Here is a 27,000-nt window from a genome sequence, read left to right as displayed (position 1 = left end):
AGGCAGCGCTGATGAGCCTCAGGCCCCGCCCCCGGCCGGAGCCTGACCCCGCCCGCCGGACTCTGCCTGTGCAGAGGTGCACTTCACAGAGCCGCCGCTAGGGGGCGCTGGCGAGGGGGGTGGGGTTCGGGGACCCTCAGCCCCAAGAGGGTAGGGGGACCTCTGCAACCACGGGGGTACAGAGTCCAAGGCGCCCTGCAGGTGCAGGGACCGCAAGCCCGGTTTGGCCATGGGGACCCTTCCCCTCGGGGGACACCTGCAACCTCCTCCGCACTCTCAACCCGAGGGGCTGACATTGCGCCGACGACGCCATAGACGGAGGGGCGGGGTCACCGTCGGGGAGGGTACCCCCTGTGTGCCTCGGACTGGCTGCGACCGCGGCCTCCTCCAAAGCTGCAGGAAGACAGGTCAGCGGGGAAAGGCCCGGGCACCCCGGCAGCACTCAAAGGGGAAGAGTCCTCACCTGGCCGGGCAGCGCTTATGAGCCTCAGGCTCCGCCCCCGGCCGGAGCCTGACCCCGCCCACCGGACTCTGCCTGAGCACAGGTGCAGTTCACAGGGCCGCCGCTAGGGGGCGCGGGCGAGGGGGTTCGGGGACCCTCAGCCCCACGGGGGTAGGGGACCCTCTACCCCAGGGGGAATCGCGACCCTCTTCCCCCTTGGGGGAACGGTAAATCTTCCTCCCGGGGCACACCTGCACCCTCCTCTCAGACTCACAAACCCAGGGGCAGGACGTGTGCCCCAAGACGCCCTAGACGAAGGGGCGGGGTCACCGTCAGGGAGGGCCACCCCCGCAAGCCTCGGACTGTCTGCGTCCGCGGCCCCCTCCAAAACTGCCGGCAGACAGGCCGGCGGGGAAAGCCCTTAGCATCCCAGCACCACTCAAAGTGGAAGAGTCCTCACCTGGCTCAGCAGCGCTGCTGAGCCCCAGGCTCCGCCCCCGGCCGGAGCCTGACCCCGCCCACCGGACTCTCCCTGAGCACAGGTGCACTTCATAGAGCCGCCGGGGGGCGGGGCGGTGAGGGGGATGGGGACCCTCAGTCCCAAGGGGGCAGGGTGCCACCTACCCCATGGGGAAAGGGGACGCTCTTCCCCCATGGGGGAAGGAGGCCAACTTCCCCCTTGGGGAACGGTAAACCTTCCCCCGGGGCACACCTGCAGCCTCCTCTGGCACTCACACCCCCAGGGGCAGGCCGTGCGCCCGAAGACGCCCTAGACGGAGGGGCGGGGTCACCGTCAGGGAGGGCAAGCCCTGCAAGCCTCGGACTGTCTGCGTCCGCGGCCCCCTCCAAAACTGCAGGCAGACAGGTCGGTGCGGAAAGCCCCTGGCAAGCCAGCAGCACTCAAAGGGGAAGAGTCCTCACCTGGCCAGGCAGCGCTGATGAGCCTCAGGCCCCGCCCCCGGCCGGAGCCTGACCCCGCCCGCCGGACTCTGCCTGTGCAAAGGTGCACTTCACAGAGCCGCCGCTAGGGGGCGCTGGCGAGGGGGGTGGGGTTCGGGGACCCTCAGCCCCAAGAGGGTAGGGGGACCTCTGCAACCACGGGGGTACAGAGTCCAAGGCCCCCTGCAGGTGCAGGGACCGCAAGCCCGGTTTGGCCATGGGGTCCCCTTCCCCTCGGGGACACCTGCAACCTCCTCCGCACTCTCAACCCGAGGGGCTGACATTGCGCCGACGACGCCATAGACGGAGGGGCGGGGTCACCGTCGGGGAGGGTACCCCCTGTGTGCCTCGGACTGGCTGCGACCGCGGCCTCCTCCAAAGCTGCAGGAAGACAGGTCGGCGGGGAAAGGCCCGGGCAACCCGGCAGCACTCAAAGGGGAAGAGTCCTCACCTGGCCGGGCAGCGCTTATGAGCCTCAGGCTCCGCCCCCGGCCGGAGCCTGACCCCGCCCACCGGACTCTGCCTGAGCACAGGTGCAGTTCACAGGGCCGCCGCTAGGGGGCGCGGGCGAGGGGGTTCGGGGACCCTCAGCCCCCACGGGGGTAGGGGACCCTCTACCCCAGGGGGAATCGCGACCCTCTTCCCCCTTGGGGGAACGGTAAATCTTCCTCCCGGGGCACACCTGCACCCTCCTCTCAGACTCACAAACCCAGGGGCAGGACGTGTGCCCCAAGGCGCCCTAGACGAAGGGGCGGGGTCACCGTCAGGGAGGGCCACCCCCGCAAGCCTCGGACTGTCTGCGTCCGCGGCCCCTCCAAAACTGCCGGCAGACAGGCCGGCGGGGAAAGCCCTTAGCATCCCAGCACCACTCAAAGTGGAAGAGTCCTCACCTGGCTCAGCAGCGCTGCTGAGCCCCAGGCTCCGCCCCCGGCCGGAGCCTGACCCCGCCCACCGGACTCTCCCTGAGCACAGGTGCACTTCATAGAGCCGCCGGGGGGCGGGGCGGTGAGGGGGATGGGGACCCTCAGTCCCAAGGGGGCAGGGTGCCACCTACCCCATGGGGAAAGGGGACGCTCTTCCCCCATGGGGGAAGGAGGCCAACTTCCCCCTTGGGGAACGGTAAACCTTCCCCCGGGGCACACCTGCAGCCTCCTCTGGCACTCACACCCCCAGGGGCAGGCCGTGCGCCCGAAGACGCCCTAGACGGAGGGGCGGGGTCACCGTCAGGGAGGGCAAGCCCTGCAAGCCTCGGACTGTCTGCGTCCGCGGCCCCCTCCAAAACTGCAGGCAGACAGGTCGGTGCGGAAAGCCCCTGGCAAGCCAGCAGCACTCAAAGGGGAAGAGTCCTCACCTGGCCAGGCAGCGCTGATGAGCCTCAGGCCCCGCCCCCGGCCGGAGCCTGACCCCGCCCGCCGGACTCTGCCTGTGCAAAGGTGCACTTCACAGAGCCGCCGCTAGGGGGCGCTGGCGAGGGGGGTGGGGTTCGGGGACCCTCAGCCCCAAGAGGGTAGGGGGACCTCTGCAACCACGGGGGTACAGAGTCCAAGGCCCCCTGCAGGTGCAGGGACCGCAAGCCCGGTTTGGCCATGGGGCCCCCTTCCCCTCGGGGGACACCTGCAACCTCCTCCGCACTCTCAACCCGAGGGGCTGACATTGCGCCGACGACGCCATAGACGGAGGGGCGGGGTCACCGTCGGGGAGGGTACCCCCTGTGTGCCTCGGACTGGCTGCGACCGCGGCCTCCTCCAAAGCTGCAGGAAGACAGGTCGGCGGGGAAAGGCCCGGGCAACCCGGCAGCACTCAAAGGGGAAGAGTCCTCACCTGGCCGGGCAGCGCTTATGAGCCTCAGGCTCCGCCCCCGGCCGGAGCCTGACCCCGCCCACCGGACTCTGCCTGAGCACAGGTGCAGTTCACAGGGCCGCCGCTAGGGGGCGCGGGCGAGGGGGTTCGGGGACCCTCAGCCCCCACGGGGGTAGGGGACCCTCTACCCCAGGGGGAATCGCGACCCTCTTCCCCCTTGGGGGAACGGTAAATCTTCCTCCCGGGGCACACCTGCACCCTCCTCTCAGACTCACAAACCCAGGGGCAGGACGTGTGCCCCAAGACGCCCTAGACGAAGGGGCGGGGTCACCGTCAGGGAGGGCCACCCCCGCAAGCCTCGGACTGTCTGCGTCCGCGGCCCCCTCCAAAACTGCAGGCAGACAGGCCGGCGGGGAAAGCCCTTAGCATCCCAGCACCACTCAAAGTGGAAGAGTCCTCACCTGGCTCAGCAGCGCTGCTGAGCCCCAGGCTCCGCCCCCGGCCGGAGCCTGACCCCGCCCACCGGACTCTCCCTGAGCACAGGTGCACTTCATAGAGCCGCCGGGGGGCGGGGCGGTGAGGGGGATGGGGACCCTCAGTCCCAAGGGGGCAGGGTGCCACCTACCCCATGGGGAAAGGGGACGCTCTTCCCCCATGGGGGAAGGAGGCCAACTTCCCCCTTGGGGAACGGTAAACCTTCCCCCGGGGCACACCTGCAGCCTCCTCTGGCACTCACACCCCCAGGGGCAGGCCGTGCGCCCGAAGACGCCCTAGACGGAGGGGCGGGGTCACCGTCAGGGAGGGCAAGCCCTGCAAGCCTCGGACTGTCTGCGTCCGCGGCCCCTCCAAAACTGCAGGCAGACAGGTCGGTGCGGAAAGCCCCTGGCAAGCCAGCAGCACTCAAAGGGGAAGAGTCCTCACCTGGCCAGGCAGCGCTGATGAGCCTCAGGCCCCGCCCCCGGCCGGAGCCTGACCCCGCCCGCCGGACTCTGCCTGTGCAAAGGTGCACTTCACAGAGCCGCCGCTAGGGGGCGCTGGCGAGGGGGGTGGGGTTCGGGGACCCTCAGCCCCAAGAGGGTAGGGGGACCTCTGCAACCACGGGGGTACAGAGTCCAAGGCCCCCTGCAAGGTGCAGGGACCGCAAGCCCGGTTTGGCCATGGGGCCCCCTTCCCCTCGGGGGACACCTGCAACCTCCTCCGCACTCTCAACCCGAGGGGCTGACATTGCGCCGACGACGCCATAGACGGAGGGGCGGGGTCACCGTCGGGGAGGGTACCCCCTGTGTGCCTCGGACTGGCTGCGACCGCGGCCTCCTCCAAAGCTGCAGGAAGACAGGTCGGCGGGGAAAGGCCCGGGCAACCCGGCAGCACTCAAAGGGGAAGAGTCCTCACCTGGCCGGGCAGCGCTTATGAGCCTCAGGCTCCGCCCCCGGCCGGAGCCTGACCCCGCCCACCGGACTCTGCCTGAGCACAGGTGCAGTTCACAGGGCCGCCGCTAGGGGGCGCGGGCGAGGGGGTTCGGGGACCCTCAGCCCCCACGGGGGTAGGGGACCCTCTACCCCAGGGGGAATCGCGACCCTCTTCCCCCTTGGGGGAACGGTAAATCTTCCTCCCGGGGCACACCTGCACCCTCCTCTCAGACTCACAAACCCAGGGGCAGGACGTGTGCCCCAAGACGCCCTAGACGAAGGGGCGGGGTCACCGTCAGGGAGGGCCACCCCCGCAAGCCTCGGACTGTCTGCGTCCGCGGCCCCCTCCAAAACTGCAGGCAGACAGGCCGGCGGGGAAAGCCCTTAGCATCCCAGCACCACTCAAAGTGGAAGAGTCCTCACCTGGCTCAGCAGCGCTGCTGAGCCCCAGGCTCCGCCCCCGGCCGGAGCCTGACCCCGCCCACCGGACTCTCCCTGAGCACAGGTGCACTTCATAGAGCCGCCGGGGGCGGGGCGGTGAGGGGGATGGGGACCCTCAGTCCCAAGGGGGCAGGGTGCCACCTACCCCATGGGGAAAGGGGACGCTCTTCCCCCATGGGGGAAGGAGGCCAACTTCCCCCTTGGGGAACGGTAAACCTTCCCCCGGGGCACACCTGCAGCCTCCTCTGGCACTCACACCCCCAGGGGCAGGCCGTGCGCCCGAAGACGCCCTAGACGGAGGGGCGGGGTCACCGTCAGGGAGGGCAAGCCCTGCAAGCCTCGGACTGTCTGCGTCCGCGGCCCCCTCCAAAACTGCAGGCAGACAGGTCGGTGCGGAAAGCCCCTGGCAAGCCAGCAGCACTCAAAGGGGAAGAGTCCTCACCTGGCCAGGCAGCGCTGATGAGCCTCAGGCCCCGCCCCCGGCCGGAGCCTGACCCCGCCCGCCGGACTCTGCCTGTGCAAAGGTGCACTTCACAGAGCCGCCGCTAGGGGGCGCTGGCGAGGGGGGTGGGGTTCGGGGACCCTCAGCCCCAAGAGGGTAGGGGGACCTCTGCAACCACGGGGGTACAGAGTCCAAGGCCCCCTGCAAGGTGCAGGGACCGCAAGCCCGGTTTGGCCATGGGGCCCCCTTCCCCTCGGGGGACACCTGCAACCTCCTCCGCACTCTCAACCCGAGGGGCTGACATTGCGCCGACGACGCCATAGACGGAGGGGCGGGGTCACCGTCGGGGAGGGTACCCCCTGTGTGCCTCGGACTGGCTGCGACCGCGGCCTCCTCCAAAGCTGCAGGAAGACAGGTCGGCGGGGAAAGGCCCGGGCAACCCGGCAGCACTCAAAGGGGAAGAGTCCTCACCTGGCCGGGCAGCGCTTATGAGCCTCAGGCTCCGCCCCCGGCCGGAGCCTGACCCCGCCCACCGGACTCTGCCTGAGCACAGGTGCAGTTCACAGGGCCGCCGCTAGGGGGCGCGGGCGAGGGGGTTCGGGGACCCTCAGCCCCCACGGGGGTAGGGGACCCTCTACCCCAGGGGGAATCGCGACCCTCTTCCCCCTTGGGGGAACGGTAAATCTTCCTCCCGGGGCACACCTGCACCCTCCTCTCAGACTCACAAACCCAGGGGCAGGACGTGTGCCCCAAGACGCCCTAGACGAAGGGGCGGGGTCACCGTCAGGGAGGGCCACCCCCGCAAGCCTCGGACTGTCTGCGTCCGCGGCCCCCTCCAAAACTGCAGGCAGACAGGCCGGCGGGGAAAGCCCTTAGCATCCCAGCACCACTCAAAGTGGAAGAGTCCTCACCTGGCTCAGCAGCGCTGCTGAGCCCCAGGCTCCGCCCCCGGCCGGAGCCTGACCCCGCCCACCGGACTCTCCCTGAGCACAGGTGCACTTCATAGAGCCGCCGGGGGGCGGGGCGGTGAGGGGGATGGGGACCCTCAGTCCCAAGGGGCAGGGTGCCACCTACCCCATGGGGAAAGGGGACGCTCTTCCCCCATGGGGGAAGGAGGCCAACTTCCCCCTTGGGGAACGGTAAACCTTCCCCCGGGGCACACCTGCAGCCTCCTCTGGCACTCACACCCCCAGGGGCAGGCCGTGCGCCCGAAGACGCCCTAGACGGAGGGGCGGGGTCACCGTCAGGGAGGGCAAGCCCTGCAAGCCTCGGACTGTCTGCGTCCGCGGCCCCCTCCAAAACTGCAGGCAGACAGGTCGGTGCGGAAAGCCCCTGGCAAGCCAGCAGCACTCAAAGGGGAAGAGTCCTCACCTGGCCAGGCAGCGCTGATGAGCCTCAGGCCCCGCCCCCGGCCGGAGCCTGACCCCGCCCGCCGGACTCTGCCTGTGCAAAGGTGCACTTCACAGAGCCGCCGCTAGGGGGCGCTGGCGAGGGGGGTGGGGTTCGGGGACCCTCAGCCCCAAGAGGGTAGGGGGACCTCTGCAACCACGGGGGTACAGAGTCCAAGGCCCCCTGCAAGGTGCAGGGACCGCAAGCCCGGTTTGGCCATGGGGCCCCCTTCCCCTCGGGGGACACCTGCAACCTCCTCCGCACTCTCAACCCGAGGGGCTGACATTGCGCCGACGACGCCATAGACGGAGGGGCGGGGTCACCGTCGGGGAGGGTACCCCCTGTGTGCCTCGGACTGGCTGCGACCGCGGCCTCCTCCAAAGCTGCAGGAAGACAGGTCGGCGGGGAAAGGCCCGGGCAACCCGGCAGCACTCAAAGGGGAAGAGTCCTCACCTGGCCGGGCAGCGCTTATGAGCCTCAGGCTCCGCCCCCGGCCGGAGCCTGACCCCGCCCACCGGACTCTGCCTGAGCACAGGTGCAGTTCACAGGGCCGCCGCTAGGGGGCGCGGGCGAGGGGGTTCGGGGACCCTCAGCCCCCACGGGGGTAGGGGACCCTCTACCCCAGGGGGAATCGCGACCCTCTTCCCCCTTGGGGGAACGGTAAATCTTCCTCCCGGGGCACACCTGCACCCTCCTCTCAGACTCACAAACCCAGGGGCAGGACGTGTGCCCCAAGACGCCCTAGACGAAGGGGCGGGGTCACCGTCAGGGAGGGCCACCCCCGCAAGCCTCGGACTGTCTGCGTCCGCGGCCCCCTCCAAAACTGCAGGCAGACAGGCCGGCGGGGAAAGCCCTTAGCATCCCAGCACCACTCAAAGTGGAAGAGTCCTCACCTGGCTCAGCAGCGCTGCTGAGCCCCAGGCTCCGCCCCCGGCCGGAGCCTGACCCCGCCCACCGGACTCTCCCTGAGCACAGGTGCACTTCATAGAGCCGCCGGGGGGCGGGGCGGTGAGGGGGATGGGGACCCTCAGTCCCAAGGGGGCAGGGTGCCACCTACCCCATGGGGAAAGGGGACGCTCTTCCCCCATGGGGGAAGGAGGCCAACTTCCCCCTTGGGGAACGGTAAACCTTCCCCCGGGGCACACCTGCAGCCTCCTCTGGCACTCACACCCCCAGGGGCAGGCCGTGCGCCCGAAGACGCCCTAGACGGAGGGGCGGGGTCACCGTCAGGGAGGGCAAGCCCTGCAAGCCTCGGACTGTCTGCGTCCGCGGCCCCTCCAAAACTGCAGGCAGACAGGTCGGTGCGGAAAGCCCCTGGCAAGCCAGCAGCACTCAAAGGGGAAGAGTCCTCACCTGGCCAGGCAGCGCTGATGAGCCTCAGGCCCCGCCCCCGGCCGGAGCCTGACCCCGCCCGCCGGACTCTGCCTGTGCAAAGGTGCACTTCACAGAGCCGCCGCTAGGGGGCGCTGGCGAGGGGGGTGGGGTTCGGGGACCCTCAGCCCCAAGAGGGTAGGGGGACCTCTGCAACCACGGGGGTACAGAGTCCAAGGCCCCCTGCAAGGTGCAGGGACCGCAAGCCCGGTTTGGCCATGGGGCCCCCTTCCCCTCGGGGGACACCTGCAACCTCCTCCGCACTCTCAACCCGAGGGGCTGACATTGCGCCGACGACGCCATAGACGGAGGGGCGGGGTCACCGTCGGGGAGGGTACCCCCTGTGTGCCTCGGACTGGCTGCGACCGCGGCCTCCTCCAAAGCTGCAGGAAGACAGGTCGGCGGGGAAAGGCCCGGGCAACCCGGCAGCACTCAAAGGGGAAGAGTCCTCACCTGGCCGGGCAGCGCTTATGAGCCTCAGGCTCCGCCCCCGGCCGGAGCCTGACCCCGCCCACCGGACTCTGCCTGAGCACAGGTGCAGTTCACAGGGCCGCCGCTAGGGGGCGCGGGCGAGGGGGTTCGGGGACCCTCAGCCCCCACGGGGGTAGGGGACCCTCTACCCCAGGGGGAATCGCGACCCTCTTCCCCCTTGGGGGAACGGTAAATCTTCCTCCCGGGGCACACCTGCACCCTCCTCTCAGACTCACAAACCCAGGGGCAGGACGTGTGCCCCAAGACGCCCTAGACGAAGGGGCGGGGTCACCGTCAGGGAGGGCCACCCCCGCAAGCCTCGGACTGTCTGCGTCCGCGGCCCCCTCCAAAACTGCAGGCAGACAGGCCGGCGGGGAAAGCCCTTAGCATCCCAGCACCACTCAAAGTGGAAGAGTCCTCACCTGGCTCAGCAGCGCTGCTGAGCCCCAGGCTCCGCCCCCGGCCGGAGCCTGACCCCGCCCACCGGACTCTCCCTGAGCACAGGTGCACTTCATAGAGCCGCCGGGGGGCGGGGCGGTGAGGGGGATGGGGACCCTCAGTCCCAAGGGGCAGGGTGCCACCTACCCCATGGGGAAAGGGGACGCTCTTCCCCCATGGGGGAAGGAGGCCAACTTCCCCCTTGGGGAACGGTAAACCTTCCCCCGGGGCACACCTGCAGCCTCCTCTGGCACTCACACCCCCAGGGGCAGGCCGTGCGCCCGAAGACGCCCTAGACGGAGGGGCGGGGTCACCGTCAGGGAGGGCAAGCCCTGCAAGCCTCGGACTGTCTGCGTCCGCGGCCCCCTCCAAAACTGCAGGCAGACAGGTCGGTGCGGAAAGCCCCTGGCAAGCCAGCAGCACTCAAAGGGGAAGAGTCCTCACCTGGCCAGGCAGCGCTGATGAGCCTCAGGCCCCGCCCCCGGCCGGAGCCTGACCCCGCCCGCCGGACTCTGCCTGTGCAAAGGTGCACTTCACAGAGCCGCCGCTAGGGGGCGCTGGCGAGGGGGGTGGGGTTCGGGGACCCTCAGCCCCAAGAGGGTAGGGGGACCTCTGCAACCACGGGGGTACAGAGTCCAAGGCCCCCTGCAAGGTGCAGGGACCGCAAGCCCGGTTTGGCCATGGGGCCCCCTTCCCCTCGGGGGACACCTGCAACCTCCTCCGCACTCTCAACCCGAGGGGCTGACATTGCGCCGACGACGCCATAGACGGAGGGGCGGGGTCACCGTCGGGGAGGGTACCCCCTGTGTGCCTCGGACTGGCTGCGACCGCGGCCTCCTCCAAAGCTGCAGGAAGACAGGTCGGCGGGGAAAGGCCCGGGCAACCCGGCAGCACTCAAAGGGGAAGAGTCCTCACCTGGCCGGGCAGCGCTTATGAGCCTCAGGCTCCGCCCCCGGCCGGAGCCTGACCCCGCCCACCGGACTCTGCCTGAGCACAGGTGCAGTTCACAGGGCCGCCGCTAGGGGGCGCGGGCGAGGGGGTTCGGGGACCCTCAGCCCCCACGGGGGTAGGGGACCCTCTACCCCAGGGGGAATCGCGACCCTCTTCCCCCTTGGGGGAACGGTAAATCTTCCTCCCGGGGCACACCTGCACCCTCCTCTCAGACTCACAAACCCAGGGGCAGGACGTGTGCCCCAAGGCGCCCTAGACGAAGGGGCGGGGTCACCGTCAGGGAGGGCCACCCCCGCAAGCCTCGGACTGTCTGCGTCCGCGGCCCCCTCCAAAACTGCCGGCAGACAGGCCGGCGGGGAAAGCCCTTAGCATCCCAGCACCACTCAAAGTGGAAGAGTCCTCACCTGGCTCAGCAGCGCTGCTGAGCCCCAGGCTCCGCCCCCGGCCGGAGCCTGACCCCGCCCACCGGACTCTCCCTGAGCACAGGTGCACTTCATAGAGCCGCCGGGGGGCGGGGCGGTGAGGGGGATGGGGACCCTCAGTCCCAAGGGGGCAGGGTGCCACCTACCCCATGGGGAAAGGGGACGCTCTTCCCCCATGGGGGAAGGAGGCCAACTTCCCCCTTGGGGAACGGTAAACCTTCCCCCGGGGCACACCTGCAGCCTCCTCTGGCACTCACACCCCCAGGGGCAGGCCGTGCGCCCGAAGACGCCCTAGACGGAGGGGCGGGGTCACCGTCAGGGAGGGCAAGCCCTGCAAGCCTCGGACTGTCTGCGTCCGCGGCCCCTCCAAAACTGCAGGCAGACAGGTCGGTGCGGAAAGCCCCTGGCAAGCCAGCAGCACTCAAAGGGGAAGAGTCCTCACCTGGCCAGGCAGCGCTGATGAGCCTCAGGCCCCGCCCCCGGCCGGAGCCTGACCCCGCCCGCCGGACTCTGCCTGTGCAAAGGTGCACTTCACAGAGCCGCCGCTAGGGGGCGCTGGCGAGGGGGTGGGGTTCGGGGACCCTCAGCCCCAAGAGGGTAGGGGGACCTCTGCAACCACGGGGGTACAGAGTCCAAGGCCCCCTGCAAGGTGCAGGGACCGCAAGCCCGGTTTGGCCATGGGGCCCCCTTCCCCTCGGGGGACACCTGCAACCTCCTCCGCACTCTCAACCCGAGGGGCTGACATTGCGCCGACGACGCCATAGACGGAGGGGCGGGGTCACCGTCGGGGAGGGTACCCCCTGTGTGCCTCGGACTGGCTGCGACCGCGGCCTCCTCCAAAGCTGCAGGAAGACAGGTCGGCGGGGAAAGGCCCGGGCAACCCGGCAGCACTCAAAGGGGAAGAGTCCTCACCTGGCCGGGCAGCGCTTATGAGCCTCAGGCTCCGCCCCCGGCCGGAGCCTGACCCCGCCCACCGGACTCTGCCTGAGCACAGGTGCAGTTCACAGGGCCGCCGCTAGGGGGCGCGGGCGAGGGGGTTCGGGGACCCTCAGCCCCACGGGGGTAGGGGACCCTCTACCCCAGGGGGAATCGCGACCCTCTTCCCCCTTGGGGGAACGGTAAATCTTCCTCCCGGGGCACACCTGCACCCTCCTCTCAGACTCACAAACCCAGGGGCAGGACGTGTGCCCCAAGACGCCCTAGACGAAGGGGCGGGGTCACCGTCAGGGAGGGCCACCCCCGCAAGCCTCGGACTGTCTGCGTCCGCGGCCCCCTCCAAAACTGCAGGCAGACAGGCCGGCGGGGAAAGCCCTTAGCATCCCAGCACCACTCAAAGTGGAAGAGTCCTCACCTGGCTCAGCAGCGCTGCTGAGCCCCAGGCTCCGCCCCCGGCCGGAGCATGACCCCGCCCACCGGACTCTGCCTGTGCATAGGTGCACTTCACAGAGCTGCCGCTAGGGGGCGCTGGCGAGGGGGTGGGGTTCGGGGACCCTCAGTCCCAATGGGGCAGGGTGCCACTACACCACGGGGGAAAGGGACCTCTTCCCCTGGGTGGAGGGAGGCCAACTTCCCGGTTTGGGAACGGTAAACCTTCCCCCGGGGCACACCTGCAGCCTCCTCTGGCACTCACAACCCCAGGGCAGGCCGTGCGCCGAAGACGCCCTAGACGGAGGGGCGGGGTCACCGTCAGGGAGGGCAAGCCCTGCAAGCCTCGGACTGTCTGCGTCCGCGGCCTCCTCCAAAACTGCAGGCAGACAGGTCGGTGGGGAAAGCCCTGGCAAGCCAGCAGCACTCAAAGGGGAAGAGTCCTCACCTGGCCAGGCAGCGCTGATGAGCCTCAGGCCCCGCCCCCGGCCGGAGCCTGACCCCGCCCGCCGGACTCTGCCTGAGCACAGGTGCAGTTCACAGGGCCGCCGCTAGGGGGCGCGGGCGAGGGGGTTCGGGGACCCTCAGCCCCAAGAGGGTAGGGGACCCTCTACCCCAGGGGAATCGCGACCCTCTTCCCCCTTGGGGGAACGGTAAATCTTCCTCCGGGGCACACCTGCACCCTCCTCTCAGACTCACAAACCCAGGGGCAGGACGTGTGCCCCAAGACGCCCTAGACGAAGGGGCGGGGTCACCGTCAGGGAGGGCCACCCCCGCAAGCCTCGGACTGTCTGCGTCCGCGGCCCCCTCCAAAACTGCAGGCAGACAGGCCGGCGGGGAAAGCCCTTAGCATCCCAGCACCACTCAAAGTGGAAGAGTCCTCACCTGGCTCAGCAGCGCTGCTGAGCCCCAGGCTCCGCCCCCGGCCGGAGCCTGACCCCGCCCACCGGACTCTCCCTGAGCACAGGTGCACTTCATAGAGCCGCCGGGGGGCGGGGCGGTGAGGGGGATGGGGACCCTCAGTCCCAAGGGGGCAGGGTGCCACCTACCCCATGGGGAAAGGGGACGCTCTTCCCCCATGGGGGAAGGAGGCCAACTTCCCCCTTGGGGAACGGTAAACCTTCCCCCGGGGCACACCTGCAGCCTCCTCTGGCACTCACACCCCAGGGGCAGGCCGTGCGCCCGAAGACGCCCTAGACGGAGGGGCGGGGTCACCGTCAGGGAGGGCAAGCCCTGCAAGCCTCGGACTGTCTGCGTCCGCGGCCCCTCCAAAACTGCAGGCAGACAGGTCGGTGCGGAAAGCCCCTGGCAAGCCAGCGGCACTCAAAGGGGAAGAACCCTCACCTGGCCAGGCAGCGCTGATGAGCCTCAGGCCCCGCCCCCGGCCGGAGCCTGACCCCGCCCGCCGGACTCTGCCTGTGCAGAGGTGCACTTCACAGAGCCGCCGCTAGGGGGCGCTGGCGAGGGGGGTGGGGTTCGGGGACCCTCAGCCCCAAGAGGGTAGGGGGACCTCTGCAACCACGGGGGTACAGAGTCCAAGGCCCCCTGCAGGTGCAGGGACCGCAAGCCCGGTTTGGCCATGGGGCCCCCTTCCCCTCGGGGGACACCTGCAACCTCCTCCGCACTCTCAACCGAGGGGCTGACATTGCGCCGACGACGCCATAGACGGAGGGGCGGGGTCACCGTCGGGGAGGGTACCCCCTGTGTGCCTCGGACTGGCTGCGACCGCGGCCTCCTCCAAAGCTGCAGGAAGACAGGTCAGCGGGGAAAGGCCCGGGCACCCCGGCAGCACTCAAAGGGGAAGAGTCCTCACCTGGCCGGGCAGCGCTTATGAGCCTCAGGCTCCGCCCCGGCCGGAGCCTGACCCGCCCACCGGACTCTGCCTGAGCACAGGTGCAGTTCACAGGGCCGCCGCTAGGGGGCGCGGGCGAGGGGGTTCGGGGACCCTCAGCCCCCACGGGGTTAGGGGACCCTCTACCCCAGGGGAATCGCGACCCTCTTCCCCCTTGGGGGAACGGTAAATCTTCCTCCCGGGGCACACCTGCACCCTCCTCTCAGACTCACAAACCCAGGGGCAGGACGTGTGCCCCAAGGCGCCCTAGACGAAGGGGCGGGGTCACCGTCAGGGAGGGCCACCCCCGCAAGCCTCGGACTGTCTGCGTCCGCGGCCCCCTCCAAAACTGCAGGCAGACAGGCCGGCGGGGAAAGCCCTTAGCATCCCAGCACCACTCAAAGTGGAAGAGTCCTCAACTGCCTCAGCAGCGCTGCTGAGCCCCAGGCTCCGCCCCCGGCCGGAGCCTGACCCCGCCCACCGGACTCTCCCTGAGCACAGGTGCACTTCATAGAGCCGCCGGGGGGGGGGCGGTGAGGGGGATGGGGACCCTCAGTCCCAAGGGGGCAGGGTGCCACCTACCCCATGGGGAAAGGGACGCTCTTCCCCATGGGGGAAGGAGGCCAACTTCCCCCTTGGGAACGGTAAACCTTCCCCCGGGGCACACCTGCAGCCTCCTCTGGCACTCACACCCCAGGGGCAGGCCGTGCGCCGAAGAAGCCCTAGACGGAGGGGCGGGGTCACCGTCAGGGAGGGCAAGCCCTGCAAGCCTCGGACTGTCTGCGTTCGCGGCCACCTCCAAAACTGCAGGCAGACAGGTCGGTGCGGAAAGCCCCTGGCAAGCCAGCAGCACTCAAAGGGGAAGAGTCCTCACCTGGCCAGGCAGCGCTGATGAGCCTCAGGCCCCGCCCCCGGCCGGAGCCTGACCCACCCGCCGGACTCTGCCTGTGCAAAGGTGCACTTCACAGAGCCGCCGCTAGGGGGCGCTGGCGAGGGGGTGGGGTTCGGGGACCCTCAGCCCCAAGAGGGTAGGGGGACCTCTGCAACCACGGGGGTACAGAGTCCAAGGCCCCCTGCAGGTGCAGGGACCGCAAGCCCGGTTTGGCCATGGGGCCCCCTTCCCCTCGGGGACACCTGCAACCTCCTCCGCACTCTCAACCCGAGGGGCTGACATTGCGCCGACGACGCCATAGACGGAGGGGCGGGGTCACCGTCAGGGAGGGTACCCCCTGTGTGCCTCGGACTGGCTGCGACCGCGGCCTCCTCCAAAGCTGCAGGCAGACAGGTCGGCGGGGAAAGGCCCGGGCAACCCGGCAGCACTCAAAGGGGAAGAGTCCTCACCTGGCCAGGCAGCGCTTATGAGCCTCAGGCTCCGCCCCGGCCGGAGCCTGACCCCGCCCACCGGACTCTGCCTGAGCACAGGTGCAGTTCACAGGCCGCCGCTAGGGGCGCGGGCGAGGGGGTTCGGGGACCCTCAGCCCCCACGGGGGTAGGGGACCCTCTACCCCAGGGGGAAACGCGACCCTCTTCCCCCTTGGGGAACGGTAAATCTTCCTCCCGGGGCACACCTGCACCCTCCTCTCAGACTCACAAACCCAGGGGCAGGACGTGTGCCCAAGACGCCCTAGACGAAGGGGCGGGGTCACCGTCAGGGAGGGCCACCCCGCAAGCCTCGGACTGTCTGCGTCCGCGCCCCCTCCAAAACTGCAGGCAGACAGGCCGGCGGGGAAAGCCCTTAGCATCCCAGCACCACTCAAAGTGGAAGAGTCCTCACCTGGCTCAGCAGCGCTGCTGAGCCCCAGGCTCCGCCCCGGCCGGAGCCTGACCCCGCCCACCGGACTCTCCCTGAGCACAGGTGCACTTAATAGAGCCGCCGGGGGGCGGGGGCGGTGAGGGGGATGGGGACCCTCAGTCCCAAGGGGGCAGGGTGCCACCTACCCCATGGGGAAAGGGGACGCTCTTTCCCCATGGGGGAAGGAGGCCAACTTCCCCCTTGGGGAACGGTAAACCTTCCCCGGGGCACACCTGCAGCCTCCTCTGGCACTCACAACCCCAGGGGCAGGCCGTGCGCCCGAAGAAGCCCTAGACGGAGGGGCGGGGTCACCGTCAGGGAGGGCAAGCCCTGCAAGCCTCGGACTGTCTGCGTCCGCGGCCCCTCCAAAACTGCAGGCAGACAGGTCGTGCGGGAAGCCCCTGGCAAGCCAGCAGCACTCAAAGGGAAGAGTCCTCACCTGGCCAGGCAGCGCTGATGAGCCTCAGGCCCCGCCCCCGGCCGGAGCCTGACCCCGCCCGCCGGACTCTGCCTGTGCAGAGGTGCACTTCACAGAGCCGCCGCTAGGGGGCGCTGGCGAGGGGGGTGGGGTTCGGGGACCCTCAGCCCCAAGAGGGTAGGGGGACCTCTGCAACCACGGGGTACAGAGTCCAAGGCCCCCTGCAGGTGCAGGGACCGCAAGCCCGGTTTGGCCATGGGGCCCCTTCCCCTCGGGGGACACCTGCAACCTCCTCCGCACTCACAACCCGAGGGGCTGACATTGCGCCGACGACGCCATAGACGGAGGGGCGGGGTCACCGTCAGGGAGGGTACCCCTGTGTGCCTCGGACTGGCTGCGACCGCGGCCTCCTCCAAAGCTGCAGGCAGACAGGTCGGCGGGAAAGGCCCGGGCAACCCGGCAGCACTCAAAGGGGAAGAGTCCTCACCTGGCCAGGCAGCGCTTATGAGCCTCAGGCTCCGCCCCCGGCCGGAGCCTGACCCCGCCCACCGGACTCTGCCTGAGCACAGGTGCAGTTCACAGGGCCGCCGCTAGGGGGCGCGGCGAGGGGGTTCGGGGACCCTCAGCCCCACGGGGGTAGGGGACCCTCTACCCCAGGGGGAATCGCGACCCTCTTCCCCCTTGGGGGAACGGTAAATCTTCCTCCCGGGGCACACCTGCACCCTCCTCTCAGACTCACAAACCCAGGGGCAGGACGTGTGCCCCAAGACGCCCTAGACGAAGGGGCGGGGTCACCGTCAGGGAGGGCCACCCCCGCAAGCCTCGGACTGTCTGCGTCCGCGGCCCCCTCCAAAACTGCAGGCAGACAGGCCGGCGGGGAAAGCCCTTAGCATCCCAGCACCACTCAAAGTGGAAGAGTCCTCACCTGGCTCAGCAGCGCTGCTGAGCCCCAGGCTCCGCCCCCGGCCGGAGCCTGACCCCGCCCACCGGACTCTCCCTGAGCACAGGTGCACTTCATAGAGCCGCCGGGGGGCGGGGCGGTGAGGGGGATGGGGACCCTCAGTCCCAAGGGGGCAGGGTGCCACCTACCCCATGGGAAAGGGGACGCTCTTCCCCATGGGGGAAGGAGGCCAACTTCCCCCTTGGGGAACGGTAAACCTTCCCCCGGGGCACACCTGCAGCCTCCTCTGGCACTCACAACCCCAGGGGCAGGCCGTGCGCCCGAAGACGCCCTAGACGGAGGGGCGGGGTCACCGTCAGGGAGGGCAAGCCCTGCAAGCCTCGGACTGTCTGCGTCCGCGGCCCCTCCAAAACTGCAGGCAGACAGGTCGGTGCGGAAAGCCCCTGGCAAGCCAGCAGCACTCAAAGGGGAAGAGTCCTCACCTGGCCAGGCAGCGCTGATGAGCCTCAGGCCCCGCCCCCGGCCGGAGCCTGACCCCGCCCGCCGGACTCTGCCTGTGCAAAGGTGCACTTCACAGAGCCGCCGCTAGGGGGCGCTGGCGAGGGGGGTGGGGTTCGGGGACCCTCAGCCCCAAGAGGGTTGGGGACCTCTGCAACCACGGGGGTACAGAGTCCAAGGCCCCCTGCAAGGTGCAGGGACCGCAAGCCCGTTTTGGCCATGGGGCCCCCTTCCCCTCGGGGACACCTGCAACCTCCTCCGCACTCACAACCCGAGGGGCTGACATTGCGCCGACGACGCCATAGACGGAGGGGCGGGGTCACCGTCAGGGAGGGTACCCCCTGTGTGCCTCGGACTGGCTGCGACCGCGGCCTCCTCCAAAGCTGCAGGAAGACAGGTCGGCGGGGAAAGGCCCGGGCAACCCGGCAGCACTCAAAGGGGAAGAGTCCTCACCTGGCCAGGCAGCGCTTATGAGCCTCAGGCTCCGCCCCCGGCCGGAGCCTGACCCCGCCCACCGGACTCTGCCTGAGCACAGGTGCAGTTCACAGGGCCGCCGCTAGGGGCGCGGGCGAGGGGGTTCGGGGACCCTCAGCCCCCACGGGGGTAGGGGACCCTCTACCCCAGGGGGAAACGCGACCCTCTTCCCCCTTGGGGGAACGGTAAATCTTCCTCCCGGGGCACACCTGCACCCTCCTCTCAGACTCACAAACCCAGGGGCAGGACGTGTGCCCCAAGACGCCCTAGACGAAGGGGCGGGGTCACCGTCAGGGAGGGCCACCCCGCAAGCCACAGACAGACTGCGCCCGCGGCCCCTCCAAAACTGCAGGCAGTCAGGCCGGCGGGGAATGCCCTTAACAACCCAGCAACACTCAAAGTGGAAGAGTCCTCACTTGGCTCAGCAGCGCTGCTGAGCCCCAGGCTCCGCCCCCGGCCGGAGCCTGACCCCGCCCACCGGACTCTGCCTGAGTACAGTTTCACTTCACAAAGCCGCTGGCGGGGGGTGAGGGGGATGGGGACCCTCCGTCCCAAGGGGGCTGGGTGACCCCTACTCCATGGGGAAAGGGGACGCTCTTCCCCATGGGGAAGGAGGCCAACTTCCCCCTTGGGGAACGGTAAACCTTCCCCCGGGGCACCCCTGCAGCCTCCTCTGGCACTCACACCTCCAGGGGCAGGCCATGTGCCCGAAGACGCCCTAGACGGAGGGGCGGGGTCACCGTCAGGGAGGGCAAGCCCTGCAAGCCTCGGACTGTCTGCGTCCGCGGCCCCTCCAAAACTGCAGGCAGACAGGTCGGTGCGGAAAGCCCCTGGCAAGCCAGCAGCACTCAAAGGGGAAGAGTCCTCACCTGGCCAGGCAGCGCTGATGAGCCTCAGGCCCCGCCCCCGGCCGGAGCATGACCCCGCCCGCCGGACTCTGCCTGTGCAAAGGTGCAGTTCACAGAGCCACCGCTAGGGGGCACTGGGGAGGGGGGTGGGGTTCGGGACCCTCAGCCCCAAGAGGGTAGGGGACCGCTGCAACCATGGGGTTACAGAGTCCAAGGCCCCCTGCAAGGTGCAGGGACCGAAAGCCCGTTTTGGCCATGGGGCCCTCTCCCCCTCGGGGACACCTGCAACCTCCTCCGCACTCACACCCGAGGTTCTGACAGTGCGCCGAGGACGCCATGGACGGAGGGGCGGGTCACCGTCAGGGAGGGTACTCCCTGTGTGCCTCGGACTGGCTGCGACCCTGGCTTCCTCCAAAGCTGCAGGCAGACAGGTCGGCGGGGAATGGCCCGGGCAACCCGGCAACACTCAAAGGGAAGAGTCCTCACCTGGCCAGGCAGCGCTGATGAGCCTCAGGCTCCGCCCCCGGCCAGAGCCTAACCCCGACAAAGGACTCTGCCTGAGCACAGGTGCAGTTCACAGGGCCGCCACTAGGGGGCTCCGGCGAGGGGATCGGGGAGCCTCAGCCCCACGGGGGTAGGGGAACCTCTACCCCAGGGGGAAACGAGACCCTCTTCCCCCTTGGAGGAACGGTAAATCTATCTCCCGGGGCACACCTGCACCCTCCTCTCGGACTCACAAACCCAGGGGCAGGACGTGTGCCCCAAGACGCCCTAAACGAAGGGGCGGGGTCACCGTCAGGGTAGGCCACCCCCGCAAGCCACAGACAGAAGGCGCCCGCGGCGTCCTCCAAAACTGCAGGCAGACAGGCCGGCGGGGAAAGCCCTTAGCAACCCAGCACCACTCAAAGGGGAAGAGTCCTCACCTGGCTCAGCAGCGCTGCTGAGCCCTAGGCTCCGCCCCTGGCCGGAGCCTGACCAGGCCACCAGACTCTGCCTGTCACAGGTGCACTTCATAGAGCCGCCGGGGGGGTGGCGGTGAGGGGGATGGGGACCTCAGTCCCAAGGGGGCAGGGTGACCCCTAACCCATGGGGAAAGGGAACGCTCTTCCCCCATGGGGGAAGGAGGCCAACTTCCCCCTTGGGGAACGGTAAACCTTCCCCCGGGGCACACCTGCAGCCTCCTCTGGCACTCACACCCCAGGGGCAGGCCGTGCGTCCGAAGACGCCCTAGACGGAGGGGCGGGGTCACCGTCAGGGAGGGCAAGCCCTGCAAACATCGGACTGTCTGTGTCTGCGGCCCCCTCCAAAACTGCAGGCAGACAGGTCGGTGCGGAAAGCCCCTGGCAACCCAGCAGCACTCAAAGGGGAAGAGTCCTCACCTGGCCAGGCAGCGCTGATGTGCCTCAGGCCCCGCCCCGGACCGGAGCCTGACCCCGCCCGCCGGACTCTGCCTGTTCAAAGGTGCACTTCACAGAGCCGCCGCTAGGGGGCTCAGGCGAGGGGAGTGGGGTTCGGGGATCCTCAGCCCCAAGAGGGTAGGGGTACCTCTACAACCACGGGGTTACAGATTCGAAGGTCCCCTGCAAGGTGCAGCGACCGCAAGCCCGTTTCGGCCATGGGGCCCTCTTCCCCTCGGGGGACAACTGCAACCTCCTCCGCACTTACACCCCGAGGGGCTGACAGTGCGCCGAGGACGCCATGGATGGAGGGGCGGTGTCACCTTAAGGGAGGGTACCCACTGTATGCCTCGGACTGGCCGCGACCCCGGCCTCCTCCAAAGCTGCAGGCAGACAGGTCGGCGTGGAAAGGCCCGGGCAACCGGCAGCACTAAAGGGGAAGTGTCCTCACCTGGCCAGGCAGCGCTGTTGAGCCTCAGCTTCTGCCCCGGTCCGGAGCCTGTCCCCACCCACCGGACTCTGCCTGAGCACAGGTGCAGTTCAAAGGGTCGCCGCTAGGGGGCGCGGGCGAGGGGGTTCGGGGACCCTCAGCCCCCACTAGGGCCGCTGCTAGGGGGCGATGGTGAGGGGGTTCAGGGACCCTCTGCCCCACCGGGCTGGGGCCACCCCTGCACCCATGGGGGTACGGGATTGTCCTCCCCCATGGGGGAACGGGGCCCTCTTCCATTTCGCGGAAGCCCAAATCTTCCTCCCGGTGCACGCCAGCACCCTCCTCTCGCACTCACAACCCAGTTACGGGTTCGTGCGAACGCAGACGCCCTAGAGGGAGGGCCGGGGTCCCTGTCAGGGGAGGGCACCCCCTGTAAGCCAGGGACAAGCGGCGACCGCGGCCTCTTCCAAAACTGCAGGCACACAGGCCTGCCCGGAAACACCCGGGCAAGCCAGAACCACTCAAAGGGGAAGAGTCCTTACCTGGCCCAGTAGCGCTGATGAGCCCCAGTCTCCGCCCCTGGCCGGAGCCTGACCCCGCCCACCTGACTCTGCCTGTGCACAGGTGCACTTACTAGGGCCGCCGCTAGGGGGCGCTGTTGAGGGGTTCGGGGACCCTCAGCCCCCTCGGGGGTAGGGGGACATCTGCAACCATGGGGGAACGGAACTTTTCTCCCCCATGGGGTAACGGGGCTCAATTCCCCTCGGGGGAAGCCCAAATCTTCCTCCCGGGACACGCCTGCACCCTCCTCTCGCACTCACAGCCCCAGCGGCGGGGCATGCGCCCGCAGACGCCCTAGACGGAGGGCTGGGGTCCCTGTCAGGGGAGGGCACCCCCTGTAAGCCAGGGACAAGCGGCGAACTCAGCCTCTTCCAAAACTGCAGGCACACAGGCTGGCGCGGAAAGCCCCGGGCAAGCCAGCACCACTCAAAGGGGATGAATCCTCACCTGGCCCGCAGCGCTGATGAGCCCCAGGCTCCGCCCCTGGCTGGAGCCTGACCCCGCCCACCCAACTCTGGCTGCGCACAGGTGCACTTCCTAGGGCCGCCGCTAGGGGGCACTGGTGAGGGGGTTCGGGAATCCTCAGCCCCCACCGGGCTGGGGCCACCCCTGCACCCATGGGGGTACGGGATTGTCCTCCCTCATGGGGGAACGGGGCTATCTTCCCCTCTGGGGAAGCCCAAATCTTCCTCCAGGTGCATGCCTGCACCATCCTCTGGCACTCACAGCCCCAGTGGCGGGGCAGTGCGCCTGCAGACGCCCTAGACGGAGGGCCGGGGTGCCTGTCAGGGGACGGCACCCCCTGTAAGCCAGGGACAAGCGGCGACCACAGCCTCTTCCAAAACTGCAGGCACAAAGGCCGGCGCGGAAAGCCCCGGGCAAGCCAGCACCACTCAAAGGGGAAGAGTCCGCAGATGGCCCAGCAGCGCTGATGAGCTCCAGGCTCCCCCCCTGGACGGAGCCTGACCCCGCCTACCCGACTCTTCCTGCGCACAGGTGCACTACCTAGGGCCGCATCTAGGGGGCGCTGGTGAGGGGGTTAGGGGACCCTCAGCCTCCTCGGGTCTAGGGGGACCTCTGCACCCATGGGGGAATGGAACTTTCCTCCCCCATGTGGGAACGGGGCCCTCTTCCCCTCGGGTAAGCCAAATCTTCCTCCCAAGTCACGCCAGCACCCTCCTCTGGCACTCACAGCCCCAGCGGCGGGGCCGTGGGCCCTCAGACGCCCTAGACGGAGGGCCGGGGTCCCTGTCAGGGGAGGGCACCCCCTGTAAGCCAGGGACAAGCGGCGACCGCGGCCTCTTCCACAACTGCAGGCACACAGGCCGGCGCGGAAAGCCCCAGGCAAGCCAGCACCACTCAAAAGGGAAGAGTCCGCACCTGGACCAGCAGCGCTGATGAGCCCCAGGCTCCGCCCCTGGCCGGAGCCTGACCCCACCCACCTGACTTTGCCTGCGCACTGGTGCACTTCCTAGGGCCGCCGCTAGGGGGCGCTGTTGAGGGGGTTCGGGGACCCTCAGCCCCCTCGGGGTAGGGGGACCTCTGCAACCATGGGGGAACGGAACTTTTCTCCCCCATGGGGGAACAGGGCTCACTTCCCCTCGGGGGAAGCCCAAATCTTCCTCCCGGGAAACGCCAGCACCCTCCTCTCGCACTCACAGCCCCAGCGGCGGGGCATGCGCCCGCAGACGCCCTAGACGGAGGGCTGGGGTCCCTGTCAGGGTAGGGCACCCCCTGTAAGCCAGGGACAAGCGGCGACCAAAGCCTCTTCCAAAACTGCAGGCAAACAGGCCGGCGCGGAAAGCCCCCAGCAAGCCAGCACCACTCAAAGGGGAAGAATCCTCACCTGGCCCGCAGCGCTGATGAGCCCCAGGCTCCGCCCCTGGCCGGAGCCTGACCCCGCCCACCCAACTCTGGCTGCGCACAGATGCACTTCCTAGGGCCGCCGCTAGGGGGCGATGGTGAGGGCGGGTTCGGGAATCCTCAGCCCCCACCGGTCTGGGGCCACCCCTGCACCCATGGGGGTACGGGATTGTCCTCCCCCATGGGGGAATGGGGCTATCTTCCCCTTGGTGGAAGCCCAAATCTTTCCCCCGGGGAACACCTGCACCCTCCTTCGCACTCACAGCCCCAGGGGCATGCCGAGCGACCTAAGGCACCCTAGACGGAGGGGTGGGGTCACTGTCCGAGACGGCCCCCCTGTACGCCACAGACAAGCGGCGACCTCGGCCTCTTCCAAAACTGCAGGAAGACAGGGTGGCGCAGAAAGCCCAGGGCAACCCAGCCCCACTGAAAGGGTAAGAATCCTCACCTGGCCCAGCAGCGCTGATGAGCCCCAGGCTCCGCCCTGGCCCTAGCCTGACCCCGCCCACTGGACTCTGCATGCGCGAAGGGGCACTTCTCAGGGCTGCCGCTAGGGGCGCTGGTTAGGGAGTTCGGGAACCTCAGCCTTCATGGGGTTTGGGGGACCTGTACCCCCATGGGGAAACGGGGCACCCTTCCCCCATGGGGGAACGGGGCACTCTTCCCCCTTGGGGGAACGCTGAGTCTTTCCCCCGGGGCACACCTGCAACCTCCTCTCGCACTCACACCCCTAGGGGCATGCCGTGCGCCTGAAGACGCCACGGTCACTGTCAGGGGGGCACCCCCTGGAAGCCACAGACGAGCGGTGACCGTGGCCTCTTCCAAAACTGCAGGCAGACAGGCCGGCGGGGAAAGCCCCGGGCAACTGTCACCACTCAGAGGGGAAGAGTCCTTCCCTGGCCCAGCAGGGAATGAAGAGCCCGAGGCTCCGCCCCTGGCCCAGAGCCTGACCCCGCCCACTGGACGGCTCGTGCGCGAAGGTGCACTTGTCAGGGCCGCCGGTAGCGGGCGCTGGTGAGAGGGTTCGCGGACCCTCAGTCCCCACGGGTTTAGGGGGATCTCTACCCCCATGGGGAAATGGGACCCACTTCCCCCTTAGGACCGGGGCACCCTTCCCCCTTGGGGGAACGGTCAATCTTCCCCCGGGGGCACACCTCCACCCTCTTCTCGCACTCACACCCCCAGGGCCAGGCCGTGCTCCCTCTGACGCCCATGAGGGAGGGGCGGGGTCACTGTCGGGGGGGCACCCCCTGGAAACCACAGACGAGCGGCGACCGCGGCCTCTTCCTAAACTAGAGGCAGACAGGCCGCGGGGAAAGGCACCGGCAGCCCAGCCCCACTCAGAAGGGAATAGTCTTCACCTGGCCCAGCAGCGCTGATGAGCCCCGGGCTCCGCCCCTGGCCGCAGTCTGGCCCCGCCCACCAGATTTTGCCTGCGCAACGGTGCATTTCTCAGGGCCGCCGAGAGGGGGCACTGGTCAGGGACTTCCCAGACCCTCATCCCCCACGGGTTGCGGGTCCCTCTACACCAATGGGGTTACGGGGTACTAAGTCCCTTACAGGGACCCGGTTCTCAAGACCGTTTTGGGAACAGGTCCCCTTCCCCCTGGTGGATACCTGCACCCTCCTCTCGCACTCACACCCCCAGGGCCAGGCCGTGCCCCCAAAGATGCCCATGAGGGAGGGGCGGGGTCACTGTCAGGGTGGGCACCCCCTGGAAGCCACAGACGAGCGGCGACCGCGGCCTCTTCCAAAACTAGAGGCAGACAGGCCGGCGTGGAAAACCCCGGGCAACCCAGCACCACTCAGAGGGGAAGAGTCCTCACCTGGCCCAGCAGCGCTAATGAGTCCCAGGCTCCGCCCCCGGCCGGAGGCTGACCCCGCCCACTGGATTATGCATGCGCAGAGGTGCACTGCTCAGGGCCGCCGCTAGGGGGCGCTGGTGAGGGAGTTCTGAAACCTCAGTCCCCATGGGGTTTGGGGAACCTCTACCCCCATGGGGAAACGGGACCCACTTACCCCATGGGGGTACGGGGCACTCTTCCCCATTAGGGGAACGGTCAATCTTCCCCCCGGGTCACACCTGCACCCTCCTCTCGCACAGACAATCCCAGGGGCAGGCCGTGCGCCTGAAGACGTCCTTGACGGAGGGGCAGGGTCCCTGTCAGGGAGGGCACCCCCTGTAAGCCACAGATGAAAGGCGACCGCGGCTTCCTCCAAAACTGCAGAGACACAGGACAGCGGGGAAAGGCCCCGGCAAGCAAGCCCCACACAGAGGGGAAGAGTCCTCACCTGGCCCAGCAGTGCTGATGAGCCCCAGACTCCGCCCCCGGCTGGAGCTTGACCTCGCCCCCCGGACTCTGCCTGCGCAAAGGGGCTCTTCTCAGAGTCTACGCTTGAGGGTGCAGGTGAGGGGTTTTGGGGACCCTAGGCCCCCACGGGGTTAGGGGGCCCCCTACCCCGATTGGGAAACGGGATCCGCTTCAACCATGAGCAAACTGGGCCCCCTTCCCCCTTGGGGGATTGGTAAATCTTTCCCCCGTGGAACACCTGCACCCTCCTCTCGCACTCACAGCCCCAGGGGCACGCCGAGCGACCGAAGGCGCCCTAAACGGAGGGGCGGGGTCACTGTCCGAGACGGCACCCCCTGTACGCCATAGACAAGCGGCTACCGCGGCCTCCTCCAAAACTGCAGGCAGACAGGGCGGCGCAGAAAGCCCAGGGCAACCCAACCCCACTGAAAGGGTAAGAGTCCTCACCTGGCCCAGCAGCGCTGATGAGCCCCAGGCTCCGCCCTGGCCCTAGCCTGACCCCGCCCACTGGACTCTGCATTCGCAAACGTGCACTGCTCAGGGCCGTCGCTAGGGGGCGCTGGTGAGGGAGTCTGGATCCTCAGTCCCCATGGGGGTTGGGGGACCTCTACCCCATGGGGAAACGGGGCAGCCTTCCCGCATGGGGGAACGGGGCACTCTTCCCCCTTGGGGGAACGGTGAGTCTTCCCCCGGGGCACACCTGCAACCTCCTCTCGCACTCACACCCCTAGGGGCAAGCCGTGTGCCCGAAGACACCCTAGACGGAGTGGCGGGGTCACTGTCAGGGGGTGCACCCCCTGAAATCCACAGACGAGCGGTGACCGTGGCCTCTTCCAAAACTGCAGGTAGATGGGCCGGAGCGGAAAGCCGCGGCAACCCAGCACCACTCAGTGGGGAAGAGTCCTCACCTGGCCCAGCAGCGCTGATGAGTCCCAGGCTCCGCCCCCGGTCGGAGCCTGATCCCGCCCAACAGACTGTGCTTACGCAAAGGTGCACTTCTAGGGGCCGCCGGGAGGGGGCGCTGGTGAGCGCGTTCGCGGACCCTCAGCCCACACGGGGTTTGGGGGACCTCTACCCCCATGGGGAAACGGGACCCACTTCCCCCATGGGGGTACAGGGCTCTCTTCCCCCTTGGGGAAACGGTCAATCTTCCCACCGGGACACACCTGCACACTCCTATAGCACTGACAACCCCAGGGGCAGGCCGTGTGCCTGAAGACGTCCTTGATGGAGGGGCGGGGTCACTGTCAGGGAGGGCACCCCCTGTAAGCCACAGACGAGCGGCGACCGCGTCTTCTTCCACAATTGCAGAGAGACAGGCCGGCGGGGAAAGGCAAGGGCAACCCAGCCCCATTCAGAGGGGAAGAGTCTTCACCAGGCCCAGCAGCGCTGATGAGCCCCGGCTCCGCCCCCCGCTGGAGCCTGACCCTGCTCACTGGACTCTGCCTGCGCAACGGTGCACTTCTCAGGGCCGCCTTGAGGGGGCGCTGGTCAGGGACTTCGCGGACCCTCATCCCCCACGGGGCTTGGGGGCCCTCTACACCAACCGGGTTACGGGGTCCTAAGACCCCTACAGGGACCAGGTTCTCAAGCCCGTTTTGGGAACGGGTCCCCTTCCCCCTGGTGGATAGCTGCACCCTCCTCTTGCAATCACACCCCTAGGGCCAGGCCGTGCCCCCAAAAACGCCCATGACGGAGCGGCGGGGTCACTGTCACGGGGGGCACCCCCTGGAAGCCACAGACAAGCGGCGACCTCGGCCTCTTCCAAAATTGCAGGCAGACAGGCCGGCGCGGA

The 27,000-nt window shown here is 68.8% G+C and overlaps 1 long non-coding RNA gene across 1 annotated transcript in view; it reads left to right on the top strand.

Annotated features, from left to right (window-relative positions):
* LOC129146221 (uncharacterized) overlaps positions 1 to 26,592 on the top strand; it is a 68,677-nt gene extending 42,085 nt beyond the window's left edge. Inside the window, exon 4 of the long non-coding RNA XR_008552728.1 lies at positions 26,517 to 26,592. This is a non-coding gene — a long non-coding RNA (uncharacterized LOC129146221). The remainder of the gene's footprint in view (positions 1 to 26,516) is intronic.
* The last annotated feature ends 408 nt before the right edge of the window (positions 26,593 to 27,000 follow it).

This window comes from Talpa occidentalis, unplaced genomic scaffold, assembly GCF_014898055.3.
Source record: "Talpa occidentalis isolate TD23 unplaced genomic scaffold, MPIMG_talOcc4v2.1 talOcc4.19, whole genome shotgun sequence".
Taxonomy (NCBI): domain Eukaryota; kingdom Metazoa; phylum Chordata; class Mammalia; order Eulipotyphla; family Talpidae; genus Talpa; species Talpa occidentalis.
Note: the sequence above shows the minus strand (reverse complement) of the source record. Positions and strands in the feature narration are given on the sequence as shown.